Here is a 7522-nt window from a genome sequence, read left to right as displayed (position 1 = left end):
TCTCCTGCTGTTTTCCCATGTGCTTTTTTTAAAAAATTGCTATAGTTTTATATTCTTTTTTTTTTTTTTTTTTTCTGAAACAGGGTCTTGCTCTATCGCCCGGGCTGGATTGCAGTGGCACAATCCTGGCTCACTGCAACCTCCCCCCACTGGGTTCAAGTGATTCTCCTGCCTCAGCCTTCAGAGTAGCTGGGATTACAGGTGCGTACCATGACACCAGCTAATTTTTGTATTTTTAGTAGAGAGAAGGTTTCAGCATGTTGGCCAGGCTAGTCTTGAAGTCCTGGCTTTAAAAGATCCGCCTGCCTTGGCTCCTAAATTGCCAGGATTACAGGTGTGAGCCACTGCACCCAGCCTATAGTTTTATATTCTATTTTTTCACTTAGCATTGTCATAAATATGAATATCATAAATAATATGAAGACTATGCTACATCCTATTTATACTTATCATCTTTCTTTTGAGATGAAGTTTTGCTCTGTCGCCCAGGCTAGAATGCAATGGTACAATCTCAGCTCACTACAACCTCCTTCTCCTGAGTTCAAGTGATTGTCCTGCCTCAACCTCCCAAGTAGCTGGGATTACAGGCACCCGCCACCACATCAGGCTAATTTTTGTATTTTTAATAGAGATGGAGTTTCCTCATGTTGGCCAGGCTGGTCTCAAACTCCTGACATCAGGTGATCCACCCACCTCAGCCTCCCAAAGTGCTGGGATTATAGGCATGAGCCACCACACCCAGCCTGTCTGTACTTACCATCTTTAATCACAAAATAAGTGAACCATTCTAGAATATTTTTTTTCTTCTTCAGATGAGTTTGGACTCTGTGAGAGAAATCTAGAATAGAATCCTCAGCTCTACCACTTATCACCATGTGACTTTAGGAAAGTTCCTAACTCTAAGCCTCTGTTTACATATTTGTAAAATGGGGCTAATGATTCCTACATCAGAGGATTATTGTGAGGACTACGTGAGGTAACACTGGTAAAGCCCTTATGCTTTTACTGATCACAAATTAGCTTTTATTAACTATAGCTATTCTTAACTAGAGGCTTCTCTTTCCCCATCCAAACAAGATTACTTCACATTTTCTGTTAATCAATGGCTTTAGAGAAATATGCTTAGAGATTACATTGGTTTAAGAGAGGGAGAGGTGAAAGGGGAAGAAAAATAGAAGAAATCCTGGGAGCTGGAAGGCTCTGCTAGACGCTCCAACTGCATGCCATGCCTGCCTTAGCTCTTTCTTGCAACTCTCACAACTGCAGGAGCAGCAGGGGTTCCCAGGCTGAAATTCCATTCCCAGGTAGCTCACAGAGCAGATCTGGTCACTGCTGGGATGTGCGGGCTGTGCCCACCTGCTCCCTCAGGCAGCCTCATTCTACACTGGCTCCCTCGGGATGACCGAAGCTGCTGTGGCCTGGGATAGAGGCAGATGGGGAGGTCAGGGCAGCTTTCTGTGTTCTGTGAGAGCTTCTCGGTTGTCTGAAATCCTCAGCCTTCAAAGCAGAGCTGATCCCTACATAGAAATGTGAAACTGGTGTGAGTCAAATAAATCATTAATAGGCGAGCTGGGAAAGAATGGGCAGTAAAGAAGACAAAGAGTCCATCCTAACCCCTCTCAGAATGCCTGACTTCACATGTGCCCTCTATTTCCTTACTCCATTGCCTGCAACACACAAGATGCTTTTTGCTGCCGAGGAAGGCTTCAGAAGCATTCCACAGAAGTGAGCACTCCCTGGTTCTGGAAACTCTATTCTCTTGGATTCCATGGTGCCATCCTCTCTCCCATGCTTTCTTCTGCTTTTCTACATGTTCCATCTCTTTCTCCTTTGTCTGCCATTTCTCCTCTACTTGACCTCTAAATGTCAGAGTTGCTTAGGGGACGGCTCTAAGCTCTGTCCTCTTTATGAACTTTCCCTCTCCCTAGATGACCTCATCCATTTCCAAGATTTGAAATATCACCTAATCCTAAATTTTTACCTTCAGCTCAGACTTTTCTGAGCTCTGGACCTATTTGTCCAATACCACGGATACACACATCTCCACTTGAATGTCTCTAAGTAACTTAACATGTCCAAAACTCTTGATCTTAACACTCCAATACATATTCTCCCAAACTGTCCCTTCATGCAGTGTTACTCTCTTAGTAAATCTCAGTGATTCCCATCTGCTCAGTGGTTCAAGCATACCTGAGACCTAGAAGTCATCTTTGATTCATCGTCTTCCCTCACATTCCATCCAATTAATCACAAATCTTTCTCAATTTCTCCTCTACAATTTTTCTTGCATCTTCTCACTGCCACCGTCCTAGCCCAAGCCTTCTCTTCTGATAGCCAGCTAGCTAATCACCCTGAGCCCTCCATACGAAAACCAGGAATCATTTAAAAACATAGTAAATGGGGTCATGTCACTATCCTACACAAAAACACTGCAATGGCTTCCCATTGCACTTATTAATAGTCAATGTGTCAGGCACTTTGCAGAGATTATCGTGCATTACTCACATGCCTTATCTTAGTCTTCACAGCCTTGTGATTACCATCCTATTTTACAGATAAGGAAACTGAGGTTTGGAGAAATTAAGTAATTTGCCCAAACTGACAGTTAGAACAGTGTAGAGTTAAGATTTGAACTCAGTCAGTCTGACTCCAAAACCCAACTCTCTCAGTCACCGCTATCCCGCCTTTCACTTAAGGTGAAATCCGAATTCCCTAACATAACCTAAAAGACTGTGGCCTCCACCCTCTCTCTTGCACCATCCCCTTCTGCATCTCCGTTGTTCAGTGTGTTCTAGCCATGTGGATCTTCTTTCAGTGACTCTAATACCCTAAGGGGCCATTAAAATTATGTTTACAACAATTTCATTATAGCTCAGGGAAATGGCTAGGATATGATATTGAATGCACTGAATGAAAATGCATAATTGCTTATATTATATTTTCCTGAATAGGAGGCAACTTTGACTATCATGCAGTCCCAAGTTATCCTGATTAAAATATTAAAACAATTGGGTTTTTTATGGGCATGTGATGGAAAATTGGAGTAAACTTTTAGCAATGGGGATGATTTTTTTTCTGATAAATCCCAGAAGAAAATGCTATTTTTAGTAGTCAAATCCCAGAAGAAAATGCTACTTTTTAGGAATATGTTTAACTGAAAAAGCTTATATTTCCATTTAAATTTAGGCAGTTCTTCTTCTTCTTTTTTTTTTTTTAAGTGGGGTCTTGCTCTGTCACTCAGGCTGGATATGGTGGCACAATCGCAACCCAACTGCTGGGTTCAAGTGATCCTCTACCTCAGCCTTCCAAAACACTGCATTACAGATGTGAGCCACTGTGCCTGGCCTTAGGCAATTATTTTTGAGAGAAGGTATGAAAACTAATACTGCATTATAAAGTCCTCATCAAATATCTTATACTCAAGCAAAGACCCCAAATCATAGTTTGTAGATTTGTTGCAGCTTTCATTCAAAATACTTTTTTTTAATCATCTGTCACACAGGAAAACCCTAGTATCTTCCTACTGGCCTAAAGAAATAGTAAAAGAGTTCTCAAGTAACAAGGTAACAACAACAACAACAAAAAGAAACACAATGGGACAGTGATTATACTTTTAAATATTCGGGAGTTTAGAGCCCTGGATATTCTACATGCAGACCACCAGGCTCATGCTTATCTTTATTTTTCTTGTATGTTAAAAACACTTATTTGTCAAAAAATTATTTTTAAAAATGGGAGGAGTGGAGTAAAACAAGGCTAAATTTCAGCTAATGCTGTACCACAATCACAGGTCAGACATAAAAAACCAAAACAACAACAACAAAACTTGGTCCTAGCAATTTCAGAAGATTAACTTCAGTGTCAGAGTCCAGAGCTACCAGGGCAGAGTAAAAGGCTGCTCGCCACTGTATAGTCATTTTAAAGGGAAAGGAGATGCTGCAGGTGGGCAGGGAAAAGGATTCAACTCCTAGGGAAACAAGATAAGAGGGGTTCCACTGCACAGGAAAAAGAGAGTGTCAGCATAATCCTCACCTAATGCTGCTCAGAGGCTGAGACTATAAGCAAGAGAGTAGAAGGCTGCAGAGACTAGAGTCAAGAGGAAAGAAAAGTCAACCTAGAAGAATTAAGTTATGAAAGAAAACAGTTGGTCACAAATTCCTTTTGTGTACTGAAACATGAAGGAATGGAAACATCCTGGCAAAGGGAACCCTGGAGAGCAAGTTCTCATATATGACTGCAGCCCAAGGGTTCAGTCTGCAATTATCGCACCTCCAGTTTTTAAAAGGCTGTGTACCAGGCTCGGTCCACATACTGCTCCCATTCATACTGGGCCATGTCATACAGAGAATTCCGTGTAGCTGCTGAAACCTGAGATAACTCACTTTCTGACCCATAACCATAGACCTCTCCAACTATGGGGAGCATGGCGGTAGCGTGATGCAGTGGACTCCTGTCCTTTCTACAATAGGAGGAAGTGGTGGCCGCAGAAGCAGCCATAGCAGCTGAAGTGGCAGCAGTGTCAGAGTTTGGCAATGGGTGTCTGTCCTCGGGATCAACAGAAGTAGAGTTGAGGTGGCTGGTCACAGTTGTGCTTTGGACTTGAGGCAGATGGGACGTGGCCTGCTCTGCCTGTCATATGCAGAAGCTGCTGCCACTGCTGCTACTGCCTCTTAAGAGCAGATCCAGTATCGCTTATAGTAGTCAAATGCTCCACATGCATCATTGTAATACCTGGATTCCCAGTAGCCCATGGTGGAAGGCCTGCAAACTGCTCCATACTGTTCATTATACTGCTCAGTAAAGTCTGCGACACGACTACTGGGCACTCTTTGGACCAGTGCCCTTCATTCTTACACTAATAGCAGCCACTCTGGTCTCCCATCCCAGGGGCAGTCCGAAGCCGGCTTGTGGACAACAGCACATGCATTATTTTGCCTTGAAACACTGTGTTGTCAAGGCCCATGATGGTCTCCACTGCATCCTCTGACCGCTCCAGGTGTACAAAGGCATAATCTTTCACGATGTCACATTCGATGACTGGACCAAACTCCTCAAACTTGGCTCGAAGTTCTTGGTTGGTACAAGTGGGACTGATATTGCCCACGTGTAACTTGGTTGAAGCTTTGCTCTTCTTGTTGCTGGCTTCCACATTGATGTTCACCCTATGAAGTTTGTAATGGTGCAGGTTGCCTATGGCATCCTCAGCCTCCATCTTGTCTGTACGAAGCCATAGTTCATAATGATGTCATACTCCAGCACCTTGCCATACTGCTTGAAAAGAGAGCGGATCTCCTGCTCTGTGGCCTCCCAGGGCAGGTTTCGGATGAACAGCTTCACCACCCCGGCAAGGCCTACAGGTGGCGGCGACGGAGGCAGCTCCCGCATCAGAGAGAACCCTACAAAGTAGTTTGTCTTGATAAAAGAAAAACTTCAGCCAAGTTAAATTTAAAAGAGTTTGAGCAATTAACGATTCACAAATCCAGAGCCAGAGTAGGCTCACACAAGCAGTATGACAAGGTGCTGGAGTATGACATCATTACGAACTGGAAGGAGCCAGACACTCCAGCACAGCGGCATGGTGGAAGGAGATTTATGGACAGAAAAAGGAAAGTGTGCAGAAAACGGAAGTGAGGTACGGAAACAGCCAGATTGGTTACAGCTCAGCGTTTGCCTTATTTGAACACCATTGGAAAAGTTGGCTACATGTGATTGGTCAAAACTCAGTGATTGACACATGTGTAGGCTACGGTCCGTTTACAACTCCACTTGTTACAGTTCATGACGTACAGAGAAACCTTTCGGTCAAAATTAAAATATGTAAGGAGGCAGCTTTAGGCTAAACTTGATTTAACAGTTTTAATAAATCCTGGTCCAAAGGTTAACATTTCCATAGAAGCTACAGTTTTCAGTTTCAAGAATAGGTAAAAAGAGGGCAGCACCATGATCCATAAAATCTAGAGTGAGGCTCAGAGTTGGGGCCGTTTCTTGGTGACATTGCGATGGTTGAGCTAGTCTACAACAAATCTATGAGAGCGGCACTTGGAAGTGTTGGCTGCCTTCACGGCATAGGAGGAGCGTGGTTGAGCTCCTGCGTGTAGTCAGGTGGGACACGCTTGCTCAGTAGTAGTTCCCATGGTCTGTGGCCACCAGTGTTTCCAGATCCACTGTCTTCCGGGAATGCAACCACAACACAGGAGGGCAGTCAGAAACTTGGACCCTGGGGCTGCACTCATCAGACAGCCAAGTCGTTTTGGCCACTGATGCAAAGATGAAATATTTAACTATCTTCTTACAATATATAACAGTAATTTAGTTTAAAATGCGTATACAAAATTGCGTGTATTAAAAAATGTTATTTTTAAAAATTGCTTTTTCCCACTCACACATTTCATGAAAACATTTTATTCAAGCTTTTTATAGACATGTTTCATGTCAGTGTCTTCCATCACCTCTAAAGAGATGTTCTCTACCAATTTTCATGACCACTTCACTTCCATTCAAACTATTTGCAACATAGCACTTTTTTCTTAAAAGCAAAAAATGTATTACAGGCTGGGTATGGTGGCTCACACCTATAATCCCAGCATTTCGGGAGGCTAAGGAAGGAGAATCCCTTGAGACCAGGCTGAGAAACATAGGGATAACCCCATCTCTACCAAAAAAAAAAAAAATTAGCCAGGCATGGTGGCATGTACCTGTAGTCCCAGCTACTCTAGAGGCTGAGGTGAGATGACTGCTTGAACCCAGGATTTGGAGGCTACAGTGAGCCATGATTGTGCCACTGCACTCCAGCCCAGGTGACAGAGCAAGATCCTGTCTCAAAAGCTAACAAACAAAATTTGTTACAGAAAACTTCAAACACAAGTAGAAGTGTATAGAAATCTCAACAACTATCAACTTATTGCCAATGCTTTGTTCATAGTCCTACATGCCCTCCTATCTGAATTGTTTTTAAGCATCCCAGACATCTTATCATCTCACCCAAAAATATTTCAACATGTATCCCTGAGAGAAAACCCTTTTTATAAAATATAACTTCAATAGCAGTATAGTACCTAAAAATAATAATTTCTGCACATCTAAACATTTAGTAAGTGTTCAGATTTCCCCAATTGTGCCATAAAGTTGTTTAAATCAGGATCCAGACTAGGTCAATACCTTACATTTAGTTGATATGCTTTTAAATTACATATCTTTTAATCTATCAGTGTCCTTCTTCCCTCTGCTCTTTATCCCTTGCATACAATTCATTTGTTTATCAGCCCTTTAGAGTTTCCCACATCTGGAATTTTGCTGAGTACATTCCTGTGATGTCTCATAAATGTTCCTCTGCTCCCCTTTAACTCCTGGGAACTAGTAGGTAGCTCTAGAGATTTTATCACATTCACATTCTATCTGTTTTTTGGCAAGAATATTTCTTAGCACTTTCATCAAGAGGCTAATTGGTTGGTTGTTTTTCTTTTTTTGTTATTATAATCATTAATCATCACTACCTAGATTCCCCCATTTCAGAAAGGGCACA

At 42.4% G+C, this 7522-nt stretch overlaps 1 pseudogene; it reads right to left on the bottom strand.

Annotated features, from left to right (window-relative positions):
• Window positions 1–4239: 4239 nt before the first annotated feature.
• On the bottom strand, window positions 4240–5397 carry LOC116530213 (annotated as a pseudogene).
• Window positions 5398–7522: the final 2125 nt, after the last annotated feature.

Source organism: Sapajus apella, unplaced genomic scaffold (genome assembly GCF_009761245.1).
Source record: "Sapajus apella isolate SASKATOON/1434 unplaced genomic scaffold, GSC_monkey_1.0 scaffold3, whole genome shotgun sequence".
NCBI classification, from domain to species: Eukaryota; Metazoa; Chordata; class Mammalia; order Primates; family Cebidae; genus Sapajus; species Sapajus apella.
This window is presented reverse-complemented; position numbering and strand designations above follow the sequence as displayed.